At 38.2% G+C, this 10,984-nt stretch overlaps 1 pseudogene; it reads left to right on the forward strand.

The window, feature by feature from the left end:
- Positions 1-1,195: 1,195 nt before the first annotated feature.
- On the forward strand, positions 1,196-1,877 carry LOC150066702 (ubiquitin carboxyl-terminal hydrolase 12 pseudogene; annotated as a pseudogene).
- The last annotated feature ends 9,107 nt before the right edge of the window (positions 1,878-10,984 follow it).

Genomic DNA, 10,984 nt, shown 5'->3' on the forward strand with positions numbered 1-10,984 from the left:
CTGTATGCATAAATTCATATCTGTAAAATGTGTTATGGTTGGCATTATATTTGACTACTTCCTTTGTTGTTTTTTTTGTTTTGCTTTGTTTTACATTTTTCTACTTGACTATTCCTATTTTTAAAATCATACCTCTTATAGTTAGTTAAGGAATTTCTCTTCCAGAGCAGGAGGCAGAAATATTTTTAATAGAGAAGACAGAGGTGGGTCTCAGGACTGCCTGTTGATCATATATGCCTTTTTTACCTTATAAAAAGTGAGAAAATGTCATGGATGCATCCTTCATTATCCATGACTGGATCCTAGAAACCAAATGGAACAACTGTGAATAATGATGCATTGCTGAGCGTAAATATTAATGACAAAGCATTATTAACCACAAACTTAACACTTTGTAAATTTTTATAAACAATAAATCTTCAAATTCTGCATCCTTCTAGGTTACTTCTACTTACTAAAAGCAATAGAACCAGGCCGTGGTGACTTACTCCTGTCACCTTAGTTTCTGTGCAGGAGGTTGATATTTGAGAATTGCGGTTGATATTTGAGGATTGCCAGCATGGGCAGGAAAGTCCTTCAGATGCTTATCTCCAATCCACTAGCAAAAAGCCAGAGGTGGAGCTGTGGCTCAAGTAGTGGCGACTTGACTGAAAAAGCAAAAGCGATAGCACTTAGCTAAGTTCAATCCCCAATACTGGCACAAAAACACAAGCAAAAAGACAGATGGAGTCCAAGATGGGGGGTGTAAGTTGAACTGAATTTGGGGGCCATTAAGAATCATACAGATAATGAGAAGAAATGAAAAATCTGGAATATTCTTGTACTGACAGTTGGGAGTTGCCATTGTGAATTGTTATTACTAATACAGTTTGCATGAGGTAAAAATTATCTGACCTTTGAGATACCATATGTAATGTTTATCCAGACTTATGTAAGTTATTAAGCTAAAATTATTCCAGATGTTTTTCTATGGCACTTAACTAAAATTTGTTCTTGGCTTTTTGGATTTTCGGTAACGCAATCATGCAATAAGGTCTGAAGAATGTAATACAAAGAATCTACTCAGTTGTGCCTGGGCACAGAGCTTGGGTTGGCAGCGGCTCAGGGCCCGCCCGCTGGGATGCTGGCTCCTCTCCTCCCGGCCCGCCGCAGCTGTGATTGGGTGGAAGATGGCGCTGGGCAGATGGAAATCCTAATGACAGTCTCCAAATTCGCCTCCATCTGTACCATGGGCACCAATGCTTCGGCATTAGGGAAAGAGATTGGTCCAGAACAGTTCCCAGTCAACCAGCACCATTTTGGATTAGTCAATAGCTTTTTGACAACTACATGCAACAAGATGCCTATGAATTCTTAAATTACCTACTAAATACAATTGCTGATATCTTACAAGAAGAGAGAAAGCAAAAAAAAACCCAAAATGGTCGCTTACCCAATGGTAATATTGACAATGAAAATAACAACAGCACACCACACTCAACGTGGGTTCATGAGATTTTTCAGGGAACATTAACTAATGAAACCAGATGTCTTACTTGTGAAACTATAAGGAACAAAGATGAAGATTTTTTTTTAGATCTTTCTGTTGGTGTGGAACAAAACACATCAATTACTCACTGTTTAAGAGGTTGTAGCTACACAGAAATGCTCTGCAGTGAATATAAATATTACTGTGAAGAGTGTCGCAGCAAGCAGGAAACACACAAACGGATGAAAGTTAAGAAACTGCCCATAATTCTAGCTCTCCACCTGAAGAGAGATTTAAATATATGGATCAACTTCATCGATATACAAAAGAAGAATTCTATGGGTTGACATCAGATATCTCAAAGAACTCTGAGTCTGGTTACATCCTTTTCTATCAGTCTAGGGACTGAGGGAGAACTGTGATGAAGAGATACTTCCTGCTTCATTTCTTCTCTGGTTATTATATAAAAAGGATCAAGCACTGATTTCTCATGAAAAGAGACATGCAGGAAGCTCAGGGGGCAATAGCACACTTTGCACACAATAAAGCAAAGACTATGGATTAAGGAGCCCTTCCTATCATGGTAGTTGATTTATTTGTTCAGGTATCATGCTGTCTGTGCAGTTCCATAGAAGAAAGTGAAATTAGATACCAGCTCCTCTTCTTATTGGCATGAATTTTCTTTTTATTAATTGCAACCAATAATGATTTGAATTCCTTAGGAGGGCAGGAAAACAAATTGGAATCTGTGCTAGTTGATTGATAATGGAAGTATATGATGTGAACACACTGCATAAATGTTGCCTGTGTTCAATATAAGTAAAGGCATATTCAGTGGTCTTTTTAAACATAAACCAGAAGTACTTTTAGGCCCAGCACTTGCAGTTGCCTTCCTGATGTTTTAAAACACACACACACACACACACACACACACACACACACACACACACACACATACACACACACACTAACAAATACTAGAATCCAATGTCAGGAAGACAAATATGTTTTGCTTTTCTGAAGAAGCTCATACTAATATACAGTATATGTATATGTAGGGAACAATTGGTCAAAAGTGGCTTTTTGTTTCCCCAAGGGGAAAGAGTGGCTTTATAATTATAATTTTTTCCTTATTTATTTTACTTAAAACTGATAGAGTCTAAGTATTGTATGAAGTGCCCATGATTTTGTTCATAAATTTTAGCATATTTTTAGTTTTCTCAGCTTAAGTAGTCCTTTTGTTGTGTTTCTCTTTTTAAGGTGGATTTTTTTTTACCAGAACATCACATAAGTTTATTTCAGACGTAACAGCAATGTTAAAATTGACTGCACCAAGTAAACTTAGCCATTTAAGTATTTTTAAAGTTATTCCCTCCAAAAACTGAGGGAGCTTTTCTTTTCCACCACTACACACCATAGTTTCCCAATAGTTTTGTTTGGAGGACTTTCAATTTAATTGATGAGTAAAAACTGCTTTAGAGATACTTCAGAACTCCTTTCTCCAAATGAAAACAAATCTGGACAAATTTTATGTTACATAGATTTTTCTACAGATTCTGTCCTTTTGAACCTAAATGCAAATACCATACAGTTCAATTTTAACCTATTTGCCCCAGTATAACCGTCCTGAAAAATGATATAATTAGTGATGCTCCAATGAAGAGAACTGATTCACCTCAGATTTTTTTTAATCAAAATAACCAACTCAACAAGGAGCATTACTTTTACTCTTTACTGATTCACAGGCATATATAGTGCCCAGGTTCTACCTCTTCCATATCTTTCTCTTCTGTAAGTTTGATGTAGGACAATTAACCCATTACACACACTTAAAATTTAGATAATGTCATTCACTACTGTGGAAAAAGAAACTATAATGATAGGGAGCCTACACAATCAATTCAAACTTTAATATTTTTCCCCTCTTTACAACATGTATCTAATTTCATGAGGCAGCTATTCGGTTTTCAATAACCACACTTAGGAATACATTCCTAGGACTGCTTAGATAGTCCAGGTGAAAGGGTTATAGAAATAGAGGCAGTGTCATCTCAGAAAACTCATTTATATATCAAAATCTACTTTGATATCTGGAAGTTTACATACAAAAGGGCTGATTTCTTCAAACTAATTATGTTTTCTGTAACTCAAGCACTCTTCTCTTGGCAAAAGCAAGCTGAAGCTTATCCATAAAGGTAAAGGTGCTTAATGCTAAATTTATTGTCTTCTAAGTTTAGATTTAGACTTTTCAAGAAACTAATACCCAAGAAACCAGCGTGATCTTTCTACATTTTTACAACCTTAAGATTACAACCCTATAAACTCAGCAACTACATTCTTTCCTCTCCTTTCTTGGCACTCAAGACTGCTGAAGTCTTCTTTACTTCGCACTTACACAGTCTCAAATAAAAACTTAAGATTAAAAGTGTGCACAAACACTTTGTAAGATAATTTTGTCCTTTAATCTACTCTTTTTTTTTTCTATGTATGTGGTACCGAGGAATCGAACCCAGGTCTTCGTGCATGCTAGGCAAGCACTCTACCACTAGGCCAAACTCACAGCCTGCCTGTTTTCTCTTTATTTTTTTTTTGCCAGTCCTGGGCTTGAGCTCAGGGCTTGAGCACTGTCCTTGGACTTTCTCAAGGCCAGCACTCTACCACTTGAGCCTCAGCACCACTTCCAGCTTTTTTGCTACGTATGTGGGGTACCGAGGAATCGAACCGGGGTCTTCATGCATGCTAGGCAAGCACTCTACTACTAGGCCAAACTCCTGGCCCCCTTTAATCTACTCTTAAATGAGTCTTTTATCCCAGAATTTTACATAAAAGGATAAATACCATGAATTAAACTGCCTTTTAAAATTGAGTGACAAGCCCTGTGTATTGTTTCAAAGTCTAATCAGATATTCCTTGGACTGTCACTACTGACAATTTAAAATCTTCTAAATATTAGCAATGGAACAATGGGCAGGAAATGAGTAATTCAGACATCTCTCATCTTACAAAGTTATCAACTTGTCAGAGATTCCCTATATGCCAGAAAATGGTCTGGCACAAACCAGAACTGTCAATACAAGAGATCACAGTGATATTTGCATTATTAACATTCTATACTTCTAACCTCTCACCAAGGATAGAAGCAATTAGTTTAACCATTCCTCTTACTCCAAATTCTTAAATTCAATATTATAGGCACAAGAGTAAAGCAAATCTGGGATATACTCCAACAGAAATGCAACAGCATAGCTATGTTATTCTTAAAAATACTGTCTATTCTTTTCTCTATAACCAAGCACTCAATGGCCACACTTTTAACAGCCCATATTAGTTGACAATAAATGCATTTTATTGTGCAACAAGTCTGTCTAAGCTTTCAGGATTTTTCAATATGTCCAAGAGAGAATAGGTGCTTATTTAGAGGTACTGACCTATAATGACATCAACTTTTAAGGTTAGACTATTGCCAGGCCTACTGAAACAAAAATATAAGAAAAACTCAATCACAATGAAATTTCTTCAGGTCAGTTAAAGGCCGTAACTCTTGTGGGCATATTAAAAAATTAATCTCACCAGCTTACACTTCAAAAGTTAATGCCTCTAGGAACCATCAATAGCAAGAAAAATAAACCTGTTAACAACCAGCCTACTATTGAAAAAGCAATTTAACCAAATACTTAGAAAAAATATAACACTACCTAAACTGTCCCACCCATTAGAGGAAAAAAATTGTTTTAAAAACCTAAGTTAAGCTTATTATTTCTCACAGGGATTATGAGAGAGTGCTCAGAAGGACTAAAGATGGAGTGAAGAAAATGTCTAGGGTTAGCATCCCCCAAATCAAGTCTTTACAAACCCCAAGTACCCAAAACACTACACTTGTCTACGAATTCGAAAATAAGATATTGCTACTGCTTCATTTTATCTTTTGAGATCAACAATATTTGTAGACTCTGACCTTCAATATGAAAGCAGGACATAAAATCAGCTAAAAATTTCCAACTCATCTGATATTCAAATTTTGGGGAAGATACATCTTATTAACTGACACAAAACAGATCAACCTTCTTCCTTAATGTAACCACCTCACAACAATAAGAGAACCGAAACAATCCAAACATGATTTTAAAAAAAAAGTCTGTGAAAGTATTAAACTTTTAGAAGAAAAGCAAGAAAAACAAGAATGAGGGAGAAAGCTTAAAGGGGGGGGAGGGAATCAATGGGCCTCTTTTATTTGGCGACAAGCAAGTGCAAGAAAGTTCATATGAAATTCGTTTAGTTGTCTGTCTTGTGCATATCTGCATTCTGAAGAGAGGGGACTTAGGTCTTTCTGAAGCACATGAGCATCTGCAGGCTCTATCCTCTTATAGTAGTTCTTCTTTGTCTCAATAATCTCAAAGCCAAACTTCCTGTAGAAGTCAATCGCTGATTCATTACTGATCGGACATGCAGATAGATGTTGTCGAAAGTGCCATCTTTTTCACAGATGTTTAAGACATGATTTGACATTTTTGTTCCTATTCCTAGTCTTCGGTAAGGTGCAAGACATCCTAGTGTCATGATGTGAAGTCTCTTCTGATTCTGTGAATGATCCACCCTACAGCACACTGCACCGACAGCTATATCATTGAAATAGGCAAGTTTTGCTAGCTCGCCAACCTCCAACACATCTTTGTAGAATTTGTCATTGTAGCTGACCGGGAAGATGACTTGGAGGGCGTTCTTAGCACAGCTCTCCACGCCGTAGTCCTCACCGCGGGCCACTCCACCCCACCAGCCGGCCTCCTCCCCTAAGAAAAGGGAGTTGAGGAGGTGACAGAGGCCGTGAAAGCCAAGCGAGGCCAGGCCCTCGAGGTCTCCGGAAGGGGGAAAGGGAGTTCCCGTGGCCGCGCTGGTACCCACGTGCACACCCGGGGCACTCGGCTCCCGCCTCTTAATGTGGATTTTTAATACTATCTGAAATCACTAAGGTAACCATGAGAAAAATTGCAATGAATGGAAGTAAATACTTTCTTTTTCAGGAGGAACTGATATCTCTGGCTAAGTAGTTGTTCTTTTATCATAGCTTGAAAAACAGATACTTTTTTCAGCTTTAATTTCACTAAAATGAAAAAAATATTAAAAATTCCCTGTAATTGTTGGAATGCTAAAAAGAAAATCTGGTACAGTGGTGGCATACCATCTTTAGAATCCTTAATTACTTTAATATTCAAGGTGAACCATGCTTGGCAAATTAATGTCATTACAGTTATATTAGTTTCAGATGTCTTTTTATTTTACCTTGGAAAGAAGTCATGTATGTATCATAAAACCTTCCAACCCAGGTAGTCGCTAAAAGCCTTTTGAAGATAACATTTTGAATTGAAGTAGACCAGATATCTAAAATACAAGTAATTCTTCCCCCTCTGAGTTTACAGATCCAACTGGAAGGGTGTTGAGAGATTACAATTCATGTTTAGGACTTCATTTCACTGAGGGTTTGAAGAAATACTGTATGTGATGAGATACATATGTAAAGCATTACAGTTACTGTGCACCAGTGGCCAAGTGTAACTCATAAAAGGTAACTGAAAAATCATATTTTTAAAAAAGTAGCAATCAGGTATCTATCAGTTTTTTGCAGTTATTTTTTGTTAGTTATCTAAAGGTATTTTGTTAAAACTGTGGGCTATGGAAAACAACACAAAGAATGTTTTGTGTGTGTGTTATTAGTAACATTCATTATCTGTATCTTTTATCTTAGAAAATGACTTCACCTATTTGTTCCATAACCAGATCTTTAACAGGGTCACTAGCTCATTGGGCTACTTAGCCAGCTGTACTAGGAGAAAAATAAGATATCTCAACCAATTTATTCTTAAAAGAGAGGTCTAAGCCTTGCCCTGGCTGGAGTTGTTTTGTACAAATCATGCACCATATGCCTAATCTCCCAGCAACATTGAATCATAACAGGAGGATCACAACGAAGAAAGTAGGAAGTCAGGGCGGTCACTTGCTTGACCTGCACCAGATATCTTTCAGTGTCCAGCTGTGTCCTTGCAGCTGCTGGCAGAGCAAGAAAAGGTAAAATGAGGCACAGTCAGGCGATGACGTGTGTAAGAAACCTAAATGAAGTCATTGGCATAAAGGTACAGAATAGAAATACTGTGTTGTGTTTATTTGTACATTTTTGCATTTTAGAAAGCCATGCAGAAAAGACCAAGTTCAATGTCATATTTGGGCAGCAGGTTCTACCTAGCATTGACATGGAGTTGTGTGGTGGTTGCACTGTGCTCACCCATTCTGTTTCACAGTAAGGCTCATCAGGGGAGGGACGGTGAGGCTATGGTTCTTAAACTGATGATGGATCTAAGGAAAACATTTCGAATTTTATCAGAAACTCAGTATAGTTTTAAAACATACAGGTTTGGGGTGGGGGTGGGGAGACATACAGGTATAATAAGGAAGAGCAGTGGCCCGGACAGAGAGCATTCCTCAGGGCGCCTGTTTGGGGCTATGATGGAGTGAGTGGCAGGTTCAGGTTGTAAATGAGGCTGATTGCTGTATAACTGTGTACATGTTTGTTGAGATAAGTGGTCCCATATTTTGTTTATTGGAATAAGAGTTTCTGTGAATTATCATTAACTAAAAGTAAATATTCTAAGAATAATTATGTCCTGCTTCTAAGTCACATGGCTTCTGTCTTGGAAATTTTACTTATAGATTTCTTAAGACAGGAGTCAAGAGACTTTCGAAAGGGAAGAAAGGAAATGTTCTCTATGGGGCTTCTGGCCTCAACCATCAGTATAGGTTTTTTTTTCTTTCTTTCTTTCCTTGGTGGCAATAGAAAGACTTCATTTTCATAACATACTACTCTAGATACTTTTTTTTTTAAAGTACTTTTCTTTTCTTTTTGGCCAGTCTTGGGCTTGGACTCAGGGCCTGAGCACTGTCCTTGGACTTTCTCAAGACTAGAGCTCTACCACTGGAGCCTCAGCACCACTTTCAGCTTTTTTCTATGCATGTGGTACCAAGGAATCGAACCCGGGTCTTCATGTATGCTCGGCAAGCACTCTACCACTAGGCCAAACTCCCAGCCTAAAGGTACTTTTCACTGAAGATTCTGTCATGAGGTATTTGGCTAGGAGCTGGGAGGCTAAGGCGCTTGAGTCCTGGCTCTTCAGTGAACTTAACTGTGTGACCTTGGGAAAGTCACTTAACCTCTCTGTGCTTCAGTCTCCCTGTCTTGTAAAATGGGAATAATACCTACCTCACAGGGTTGTTGTGGGGATTAGAGATAATGTCTGTAAAGCATTTAAGAATCTTGAAGAAGGCGCTATATAAATGTGAAATAATATATATTAAAGTTGGTTTATTTGTGAAAAATAAAAGAATCTACTCGGGGTTGGGAGTTTGGCCTAGTGGTAGAAAGCTTGCCTAGCATGCATGAAGACCTAGGTTTGATTCCTCAGTGCCACATGTATGAAAAAAGCCGGAAGTGGGCTGTGGCTCAAGTGGTAAAGCTCTAGCCTTGAGAAAGCCCAAGGACAGTGCTCAGGACCTGAGTTCAAGCCAGGGGTGGCGAGAGGTAGGGGAGTGGAAATCTGTTCACCCAAGCCTTTTATAATGTTCTATGTATGGAAGACAAGTAGATAAAATATTTGTGAGACTGCTCACCATAAGAATAGAAAATCAGCTGGTAATAGAGTCTAAAGTTTGGAATTGAGATTCCTCCAGCGCTGTTCTTTCTGCTAAGAAGTGTTTTTGCTATACGGGGTCTTTTATTATTCCATATGAAATTTTGAATTGCCTCTTCTATTTCTTTAAAGAATGCCGTTGGGATGTTGATGGGTATTGCATTGAATTTGTAGATAGGCCTTGGCAAGATTGTCATTTTCACAATGTTGATTCTTCCAATCCAGGAGCATGGGAGGTTTTCCATTTCCTTAGTTCTGCTTTAATTTCCTTTTTCAGGGTTTTAAAGTTTTTATCAAAAAGGTCCTTTCCATTCTTAGTTAAGCTAATTCCTAGGTACTTTGTTTTCTTTGAGGCTATTGTGAAAGGAGTTGCTTTCCTGATTATTGCCTCGTTCCTCTCACTGTTGGCGTAAAGGAAGGCAGTTGATTTTTGAGGGTTAATTTTATAGCGTGCTATAATTCTCAAAACAGCTTGGTACTGGCACAAGAACAGGCCTGAAGACCAATGGAAAAGAACTGAGGACCCAGATATTAAACCACAGACCTATGGCCACCTAATCTTTGACAATGGAACCAAAAAAATAGAATGGAAGAAAGACAGCCTCTTCAACAAGTGGTGCTGGCAGAACTGGTTAAGCACCTGCAGAAAACTAAAGTTAGATCCTTCTTTGTCACCCTGCACTAGAATTAACTCCAAATGGATCAAAGACCTGGAGGTAAAAGCTGACACACTGAAAACTTTACAGGAAGGAATAGGAGATACACTAGGCCTCCTTGGCACAGGTTGAAACTTTCTTAATAAGGACCAAGAATCACAACAAATCAGAGAAAGGCTGGATAAGTGGGACTGCATTAAACTGCAGAGCTTTTGTATGGCAAAGGACATAGCTAGTAAATTAATTAGGAAGCCTACAGAGTGGGAGAAGATCTTCACCAACCAAACAACGGACAAAGGCCTCATATCTAAAATATATCAACAACTCAAAAAATTGAATCTCTCCAAAGTAACAACCATCCCATTAAAAGATGGGCCAAAGAATATAATGTGAAGCTAATTGAAAGGACCTCCAGGATATTGAAACAAAAGCCATATAATGAATGATTGTTGTCCTTAATGTACTATGTTGTCTCTCATCTCCTTTGCTGTCCCTTGGTTATCTCATATTGGTATAGTATCTCACTTTGTTATTTGATATATTGAATTTATTTGTATTTGGTTATTTGAAATTGGATAGGGAAGGGGGGAAAACCAAGACGGGTGGGGGGTGTGGGGGGGGAGGGAAATGGGTACCAAGACATGTGAAAGGGTATCAATGTATGTGAATTAATGCACCTTCTATCTGGCAAATATCATGTAACCCTTTTACTAATTACAATAAAAAAATTTATAAAAAAAAATAAAAAATACAAGATGGGCCAAAGACTTAAAGAGAGTCTTCTCTGAAGAAGAAACAAAAATGGCCTATAGACACATGAAGAAATGCTCAACATCTCTGGTCATAAAAGAAATGCAAATCAAAACAACTCTAAGATTCCACCTCACTCCAGTTAGAATGGCCAGGATCAGGAAAACGAATAAAAACAGATGTTGGAGGGGATGTGGCCAGGAGGGATCACTACTACACTGTTGGTGGGAGTGCAAACTCATTCAACCACTATGGAAAGCAGTGTGGCAGTGCCTCAAAAGGCTAAACACAGAACTCCCCTATGACCCAGCAATTCCACTACTTGGCATTTACCCAACCATCCAGAAACAAGGGCATACTAAATCCACTAGCACAACAATGTTCATTGCAGCACTATTCACCATAGCAAAGATATGGAACCAACCTAGATGTCCCTC

The sequence above is a fragment of the Megascapheus bottae genome, chromosome 2 (assembly GCF_031878675.1).
Source record: "Megascapheus bottae isolate mThoBot1 chromosome 2, mThoBot2.hap1, whole genome shotgun sequence".
Taxonomy (NCBI): Eukaryota; Metazoa; Chordata; class Mammalia; order Rodentia; family Geomyidae; genus Megascapheus; species Megascapheus bottae.